Source organism: Melanostigma gelatinosum, assembly GCF_949748355.1.
Source record: "Melanostigma gelatinosum genome assembly, chromosome: 10".
NCBI lineage: Eukaryota > Metazoa > Chordata > Actinopteri > Perciformes > Zoarcidae > Melanostigma > Melanostigma gelatinosum.
The window spans coordinates 7,810,437-7,820,136 of NC_136643.1; positions in this window are offsets into that span (position 1 = coordinate 7,810,437).

Sequence of the window (9,700 nt, forward strand, 5' to 3'; positions counted from 1 at the left end):
GGAGACAGACTCTGAATCCAGTCTGGAGAAAGATGCTGAATCCAGTCTGGAGAAAGACGCTGAATCCAGTCTGGAGAAAGACGCTGCTGCTGAAAGTGAGCCCTCTAAACATGAGGCCGGCAGCCGTAAGGACTCTGAAGGATACAGCGTGGAGGAGATACAGGAGTATCTGAAGAAAAGTAAGAACGTGAAAGGAGCCAGAGTGGAGGACTACCTCTCTGACACGGAGAAGCTCTCCAGCTCGGCCAGATCGCACATGAGGAGCAAGGACAGAGGAGGTCTCACGAAGCAGGAAGGCTTCAGACTAAAGAAGATAGTTCAGACAATAAGGAAGGCGATGAACAAAGATGGAGCTAAGTAAAGAGACCGGGGCCCACGTCCCCACACCGGCTGTTGCACGGACCGCTGGGGGACGGAGCCAGGACGGGCATCCAGGACGGCACGACCCAGGTCTCAGCAGCATGCTGTGACCCTCTGAGGACTCAACCGGCGGAGCAGGAGCATCCTGAACTCCTGACTCCACAGATCAGTTTTCAGATCTAGGATTAAGTACAGAGTGAAATGAACTCAACGATTCTTGGACATATTGTGAAAAGACACTCTTTTGTTTGTTTTTTGTTTTGTTTTTGTTGTGAAGAGTTGCTTCTAATCCTTTGCCACGGCAACGATGTTTTGTTTGTTCATATTGCTTGAGGAAAGACCAAAAAAACCCGTAAAATAAAGGTTTTCTAAAAATCAAAAAAAAAAAAAAAAATCTCTCTCTCTCTCACTCATTCTTTCTTCTCTCTCTCTCACTCATTCTTTCTTCTCTCTCTCTCACAAATTCTTTCTTCTCTCTCTCTCTCTCTCTCTCTCTCATACAGTCATTCAGGTCTTAGAGACTTTTAGAGGACCCCCCACACACACACACCCCATTTCAAAATAAAAGCCCCAGAGAGTGAATTCTAATTGAAATGCTTGTGATGAAGCCAGGCATTTAATAACCTCTGTTTATGTGTGTCAAACATTATGATTATGTCTCCTCTCGCCCCCACCCAGCACCACCCTTTCAAAATAAAAGCCCCATGGATTAAATGTATTTAAACAAACTCAAAATTTGGCTTTTTTGTTAAAAAAATGAATGCTCTTACTAATACTGCGACAACTACTACTGCTGCTGCTAATATAGTATTACTACTACTGCTACTTCTACTATAACTTTTGCTGTTGCTACTATTACTACTACTGCTACCATCAATATTATTACTACCACTACTGCTATTACTACCACTACTACTATTACTTATACGACAACTGCTACTACTACTACTGCTATTCATGCTACTAAAAGTAGTAATACTACTACAGCTATTAGTACGACTGCTACTAGAACTACTGCTACATCTTCTACTGCCATTACTATTACTACTACTACTACCACTGTGATATTAAATACTACGACCAATACTACAGCTATTACTATGACTACTGATCCTACGTCTTCTACTACTTCTTCTAATTACCAATACTTCTACTACAACTACAACTTATACTACTACTACAAATATCACTACTACTAGTACTTATTCCAATGCTACCAATACTTCTACTAATAATACTTTTACTACAACTTATACTACTACAAATATCACCACTGATGAATTTTTTTAAGCCACGGAAACTGTTCAAATATCAAAATGTTCAGCTCTTTCAGGAGAGGTGTGATATGACTTTTCATATTTGTAATCTTTAAACCTTTTGAATTATTAAGCTTTTTGCAATTTGTTTTTGAATTGGATATCTATTTTCAGCAATGTTTTTGCCATTCATTTCAGTTTTCAGCATTCCAACGCATTTTCAGCAGGAAATGCATTTTCTAGTTACCTATATTACCCACCCCAGATTATATTCCCTTGAACTCAGTTAATTATAGCTCTTCGTAGCAGTCGGTCTCTGTCGCCGCAGAGAGCTCGACAGCACAACTAGTTCTGTTGGCTTCTAAGCTCGTATTCAATTTATTCCCTCCCGTTAAGAGTCGGTTCGCCAGATCCAAACCTGCCAAACAGGACCCAGGGGGACCGTCGCCTTTACCCTACGTAACCCGCCACCAGATTCAGTTAGCCTGGTTTACCGGACCCTCGGAGCTCGTAGCTCTTGAGTGTTTAACTCGGAGCCTTCTAGCTCTGCTATAGCTTGATCAGGGCTAATGTAGGAGACGTACCGCACCTCGGCGGACCTTACCGGTAGGATTTCGCAAAAAAGAACAGCGTGTAGGCAAAATACCCGTGTTCCTAATCCACCTTGCAAGTGTGCTTCATACAGTAATCCAGCCACTTTAAATTTCAAGTCAATATACTTTACCGGCCTGCTCCTTTTTTCGGCTCTCGGAGGCGTTGACCAAGATACCGTCTCTAAATTGTCCTATTCTACCTATCCGGATTTTCTTGAAAAGGTTCCGTCAGCGTCCTCGTCGAGTCAGTTTCCAGCAATTGTCCCTTCGTGGTACGCCAAATTTGTTAGGGTTTAAAAACTAAAAGGATGAGAGCCTGCAGGCCGCAGGGACTTTTCTGCTGCGAGCTTCTTAGCGCGCACGCGCATCAGAAAAATGGACTCGATCCGGTTCACAATCAAGAACAATATTTAATGTACTACACAAAGTTCACTTTCAAGCTGAATTAACTATCAATAGTAATGTTCTCGAGAACAGAGACCACACGCACGCATCTCACTCACAGGTCTGAATTCAGGTACTGAAAAACGAGAGCGGATGTGGTCTGAGGAATGCTCCTCCAGAAATGTCTTTTATATGTCATAAAACGTGTGACTGATCCTCCATTGATCAGTGATTGGCTCCATTCGAATTCTGTCCCCTCCCTGGATCAATCCTTTAGCGAAACAGCTTTGCGCCTTGAAAAACATCTGTCTTTACTCCACCTCTGGTCAGCTTGTCCTCCCCACTGACCACATCCTCCATTTGCTGCATGTCCCATTCAGAATCCCTGTCTGACCCTCAAACTATTCTTACAGTGTTTTAATACCTTTAGTGCCTATACTTTTATGATTTCATACCTTCAATTAGTTAATATGCTGTAACACATAATATCTTCTACAAGCAAGAATATTGTAAACATATTGTGACTAACATATTATTATTGTGACACTTCTACTCATCAATAGGGGGGTTATTTAATCTTACTTATGTGTTTAATACTGAAATTCTCCACATCGGCATTAATTAATGACTGCGTTACGCGAAATGAACACGTTAACTTGCCCAGCACTCATTTTTGTGTTTAACTTTAAGAAGCACTCCCACGTTTTTGTTTGTTGAAAACAAACTGTATGAAAGAAGTGGACGTAGTCATCGTGACGTCAACCATTGGTTTGTTGAACTGTAGCTTTTAAGCCATCTGCAATTTTGGCCATCGCATCTTGGTTTTTGGCCATCGCCATCTTGGTTATTTGCAACCAGAAGTGACACGAGGGGGTGTCGCTAAGCACGAGGGACGCAGAATAAGACATTTTTTTGGCAACCGAAAATGTTAAAATTAACTTTCATCGATGGAAAACTTTCAAGTTGTAAGATGAAAACACACTGACAACTCCCAGATCGGACAACCGTGGTAGCGACCTGTTAATCACAATGTAGCCACGCCCTAAAGCAGTGATTCTCAACTGGTGGGTCGCGTCCCAAAAGTGGGTCGCGGACCCGTTTTCAGTGGGTTTTTTTGCCTGACAAAAAAAAAAAAATTATTTTATTTTGAAGGGCATTTTTATGCAGCGGAATTATTCCAGCATTTACGGCACTTGTTCAGCGGTGCAGGAAAAACACCCCAATGCGTTGTGAACCACATCACGTGATGAAGCTCAGACAATCAAATATGAGTATTCTGTCAAGTTTCCTGACTTGAGTGAGCTGTACACACACCGTGACACACGGGGAAAGACGAGGATACAGAGAGCAGAGCAGGACTGTTTATTGAGGTGTGAGTCTTGATAGTCAAATCATAGGACAATCTCCAAAAGAGAGAAATGGCCAGAGAGACCAGAGTCATTAGACTCTGAAGAATTCCCCTATATGAGTCTTTCCAGTCAAACACTAATTTCTCTTTTCAGAAGATGAGAAAAATATAATGTTATGGCTTTTTCACTTCACCCTGAATGAACTGAGTTTAAAGCTGCGGGACAATTCAGTGAAAATGATTTTGCTAAAATTAATTTCGTTCAGTAATTCATTTTTTAATCCAGCCATTATTTTACTTGAAATGAGAAGAACATTTATTCATGTATTTCTATGTATTTATAATCCATCCAGTTAAATTTGAAAAATGAGATTAATATTTATTAAAATATAATTGATGTGTACTTTCTTTATTTGATTTGACAGTTTTTTACTACACAGAGACGTTACTACTACTAGACTTCTTGAATATAGATATACCCAAATTATAAATATATAATTTGGGTCGTGGGTCCCGGCTTGTCATTAAGGGGTGATGGTGGGTCCCGCAGCCAGACCAGTTGAGAACCACTGCCCTAAAGCATACCCTGCTTTATGGTCTATTTCACTGTAAATGGGACCACAAACGCATGTTTAAAATATTTACTGAGGTAATAAATCAAGTAATTTTCTCATTGACTTATTATTTTTGCAACCAGAGAAGTCGCCCCCTGATGGCCATTGGAAAGAATGCAAGTTTAAGGCACTTCGGCAATTGCTCCACTTTTCAGAACTGAGGTTGCCTCCTGGTTGAAACCAGGAGAAATTTCTTGGAATATTTTGCCACAATTTAATTGCAGATGAAGGAAATACAGAATGTTCTGTCATTCTGAAATACACTTCCAAGAGATAAGAGATAAAAAAGATAGATACCACTCTCATATCCATATGGTAAATATGATGTTACAACAAACCAGCGACCTCGTTGTGATGACAAGACTCCAGGAAGACATTGCACCTGGCCAAGAAAAGATCCTGAATCTAAAGCCCCATAAAACAACAAAAACACCATTTTTTTTAAATGAGTGAGCTTGAGAGGTGCTGCTGAATGGATTTTGTTATAATCGCTATTTGTCAAAACAGTTACATCTATATCACATGGGCAGCACAAATATAGAAGCTGTTGATCATGATAACACTGAATGCAACTGAAAAATTAAAAAAGGAAGAAAAAAGATCTGTGTTGCTTGTACAGAAGCTTGTTTGAATAATATAGGGGGCTTTCCTTTTAATCCATCCATCCATTAGTCTGTCCATCCGTCCATCCATCCGTTCGGCCGTCCGTCCACTTGTCACATTCCCCTTTTGGTCAGAGAAGGATCTATCCCATCAAAGACGTAGAGCATCTGTCACCAGAGGCAAAGCATTCATGCCATCAGAAGAAAAGAGATAATTGGATTATCCCAGTTAACTATAGAATGACATTAGAGATGCTCCCTGTTTGCATTCTTTGTTTTGTGTCTCTCGTCTCTGGCCATTCAACAACATATTCACCCTCTGTGTCTGATGAGCTCTATTCCCAATTCAGCCATGGCTATCTTCTTTAATCACCTTCCTTTGGACACCATATATCCTACACTCGACCTGTGAAAGCAAAGGACCGTCCTAAGTGTGAATGTCCTAAGTGACAGCGTTTCTTTTCAGCTCTAAATCATATCCCGAGAAGAGTTCGCTCAATCCTTGAAAAGAAAAAAAGGCATCTTTCATTTTCTCTTAATCAAGATGGGAAAATGTGCAACACCTCGCTGACCTCAACAACAGGGGTGAGGACATAGAGAGATGAAGACAAATGGTGCACAACAAAGCTAGCAGCTGGTCTTCAGGGGCAGCGTGTCCACCGGCATGTCTCTGCATTGACCTAAGACACCCTTGTGCCTGTTAAGACCATCTCCTGAGTATCAGGCTTGTGTGCGTGTGTGTGTATGTGTCTCCATGGACCTGACAGTGTTTTGTTCCAAGGAAGTGGAGTAGCAGGAGGAGCATATTCACATCTGGTTTCAGCAAGAGTGTCTCCATAAATGATACGGGCTACACAACAAAATCATCACAGCTAGAAATCATCCATATTCCAGTCCCTGTCAGGCTACAGTTATCGACTGAAAATATCCGTACGGCATCCTGTGACTGAGATTATCAGATTAAATCCCCACAGCATATAATGTGGCCGTGTTTTTCACCTGATTTACAAAAACACAATTTACTTTGTTTTGAGGTTTCTTCTTTCACTCAAATACTTAAAAGGCTTAAGTAAAGGTGCAACATATCCTCATACGGTATGATATCTTATGAAAAGTTACTCCTCATTTTGCGTTTTCCTACGAAAGCCAGTAACAATTATCAACTTTCGCTCGTTACACAACTTCCGTCTTCACAAGAAAAAAACTTGGCGACAGAACTATTAAGTTAGGTTAAGGAAAAGATCGTCGTTATGGTTAAGATAACTACAAAAGTGACGTTACACAAGTTGAGTGTCAAATAATTCAACATTGACTTCTCGTTTCACATTGGCGTTTGTTGGACCCATCAGCCTCCCGCCCGGCCTGTGTGGTCTTTTCCAGTCTTTATACTTCCTCGGTCATGTCTGGATAACATACTACATGATTTCGGGGAATATCTATGAACTAGAAAATGCATTTCCTGCTGAAAATGCGTTGGAATGCTGAAAGCTGAAATTAATTGTGAAAAAATTGCTGAAAATGAAGAAATGGGAGACTATCTGTCTGAAAAATGTTGAAGCCCGAAAGCATTTAAACTGCACTGCTGAAAAACCTTCTCGTTGAAATGTCTAACGATGGTGTCTGTAGCTGAAAGTATGAGGAAGAAGAAGGCTTTGAAAGTTGAAGAAGTATAACAGGATTTGAAGATTTTCTCCATACAGATCCCATTCAAAAGAAAATTGCAAAAAGCTTAATTCAAAAAGTTTAGATTACAAATATCAAAGTCAAATATCAAAGTCAAAGCACCCCTCTCCTGAAAGAGCTGAACATTTTGATATTTGAACAATTTCTGTAGCTTAAACAAATTTCAGAAGTAGTGATATTTGTAGTAATAGTAGTAGTAGTTGAAGTAGAAGTATTATTAGTAGTATAAGTATTAGTAGCATTAGAATAAGTAGTAGTAGTAGCAGTAGTGATATTTGTAATAGTAGTAGTAGAAGTCGTAGTTGTAGTAGAAGTATCATTAGTAGTAGAAGTATTAGTATTTAGAAGAAGTAGCAGCCTAGTATCAGTAGTAGTAGTAATAGCTGTAGTAGTGGTCGTAGTATTTAATATTACAGTAGTAGTAGTAGTAGTAGTAGTAGTAAAAGTAATGGCAGTATTTGAAGTAGCAGTAGTAGTAGTACTAGTAGCAGTCGTTCTAATAGCTGTAGTAGTATTAGTACTGGTAGTAGCATGAATAGCAGTAGTAGCAGTTGTAGTAATAGCAGTAGTGGTAGTAATAATATTGATGGTAGCAGTAATAGCACCAGTAATAGTAGCAACAGCAAAAGTTGTAGTAGAAGTAGTAGCAGCAGTAGTAGTAGTAATACTCGAAATATTAGCAGCAGTAGTAGTTGTCGCAGTATTTGTAAGAGCATTCATTATTTCAACAAAAAAGCCTAATTTTGAGCTTAATGTTTACATACAGTTAATCCATGGGGCTTTTATTTGGAAAGGGTGGGCCTGGGTGGGGGAGGGAGGGGGAGAGGAGACATAATCATAATGTTTGACACACATAAACAGAGGTTATTAAATGACAGGCTTCATCACAAGCAGTTCAGTTAGAATTCACTCTCTGGGGCTTTTATTTTGAAATGGCGTGTGTGTGTGTGTTGGAGGAGGGTGGAAAGACCTCTAAAGATCCCTAAGACCTGAAAGACTGTATGAGAGAGAGAGAGAGAGAGAGAGAGAGAGAGAGAGAGAGAGAGAGAGAGAGAGAGAGAGAGAAGAAAGAATGAGTGAGAGAGAGAGAGAAGAAAGAATGAGTGAGAGAGAGAGAGAAGAAAGAATGAGTGAGAGAGAGAGAGAAGAAAAAATGAGTGAGAGAGAGAAGAAAGAATGAGTGAGAGAGAGAGAGAAGAAAGAATGAGTGAGAGAGAGAGAAGAAAGAATGAGTGAGAGAGAGAAGAAAGAATGAATGAGTGAGTGAGAGAGAGAGAGGAAAGAATGAGAGAGAGAGAAGAAAGAATGAGAGAGAGAGAGAAGAAAGAATGAGTGAGTGAGTGAGAGAGAGAAGAAAGAATGAGAGAGAGAGAAGAAAGAATGAGTGAGAGAGAGAGAAGAAAGGATGAGTGAGAGAGAGAAGAAAGAATGAGTGAGTGAGAGAGAGAGAAGAAAGAATGAGTGAGTGAGTGAGTGAGAGAGAGAGAGAAGAAAGAATGAGTGAGAGAGAGAGAGAGAGAGAAGAAAGAATGAGTGAGAGAGAGAGAGAAGAAAGAATAGGTGAGAGAGAGAGAAGAAAGAATGAGTGAGAGAGAGAGAGAAGAAAGAATGAGTGAGAGTGAGAGAAGAAAGGATGAGTGAGAGAGAGAGAGAGAGAAGAAAGAATGAGTGAGAGATAGAGAGAAGAAAGAATGAGAGAGAGAGAGAGAAGAAAGAATGAGTGAGAGAGAGAGAGAAGAAAGAATGAGTGAGAGATAGAGAGAAGAAAGAATGAGTGAGAGAGAGCGAAGAAAGAATGAGTGAGAGAGAGAGAAGAAAGAATGAGTGAGAGAGAGAAGAAAGAATGAGTGAGTGAGTGAGTGAGTGAGTGAGTGAAAGAGTGAGTGAGAAGAAAGAATGAGTGAGAGAGAGAGAAGAAAGAATGAGTGAGTGAGAGAGAGAGAAGAAAGAATGAGTGAGTGAGTGAGAGAGAGAGAGAAGAATGAATGAGTGAGTGAGTGAGAGAGAGAAGAAAGAATGAGTGAGTGAGAGACAGAGAGAAGAAAGAGAGAGAGAGAAGAAAGAATGAGAGAGAAAGACCTCTAAAGATCCCTAAGACCTGAATGACTGTGTGAGACACAGAGAGAGGGAGAGGAGTGTATGTGCAGGTGTGTCTGTGAGTCTGTGTGTTTATCAACATCACTAATTGGCTCAATCGCAAACACCTGTGTGCCTGAAGCCATTTCATGGAGATAAAACAGGGAAACACCTCTCAAACAAATCCTCAAAACTCCCATAACCGTAGCTCCTATTGCTCCGATATTAATAATTGAGGGGAAGAATGAGTTGAAGAACAGATCCTGTAAAAATTGTGTCTGTCGTGTAAAAAATGTGGCTTAATTGGCGGTCTAGAAATGGGGTACCGTGTTCTGTGGAAGATGTTTTTGAAGCAAAATTTAACATTGGTCTCTATGGAGCAGAAAGTTGGTTTTCCTCTCAATTAACGGCTTCCGTGTCAAATGTGGAAATCTGTGGGATTCCACAGTAATTGTTCTACGACAAGGACAATATTAGCTACTTCTACATCCAGAAATTATGCATGAAGAGTGAAGATTGTAGACACAGTGGCTGTCAAGAAGAGTTGAGCTCACAGAGAAAGCCGCCTTGGATACATGCATACACGTTCAGGGGAAAGACAGGATCTAAAAGCACGAAGCATATACTCAGAAATCAATAGTTAAAGTGTATTCGAAAGATAACGTTTATGATCATTATATAACAAATGTTTAATGCATAGAGTGATTTAACAAATGTAAAAACTGATTATAATAATGTTCTGTGTACCGGAGCTGAGATGTGGAAAGTGTGTCATAGTGTGTCA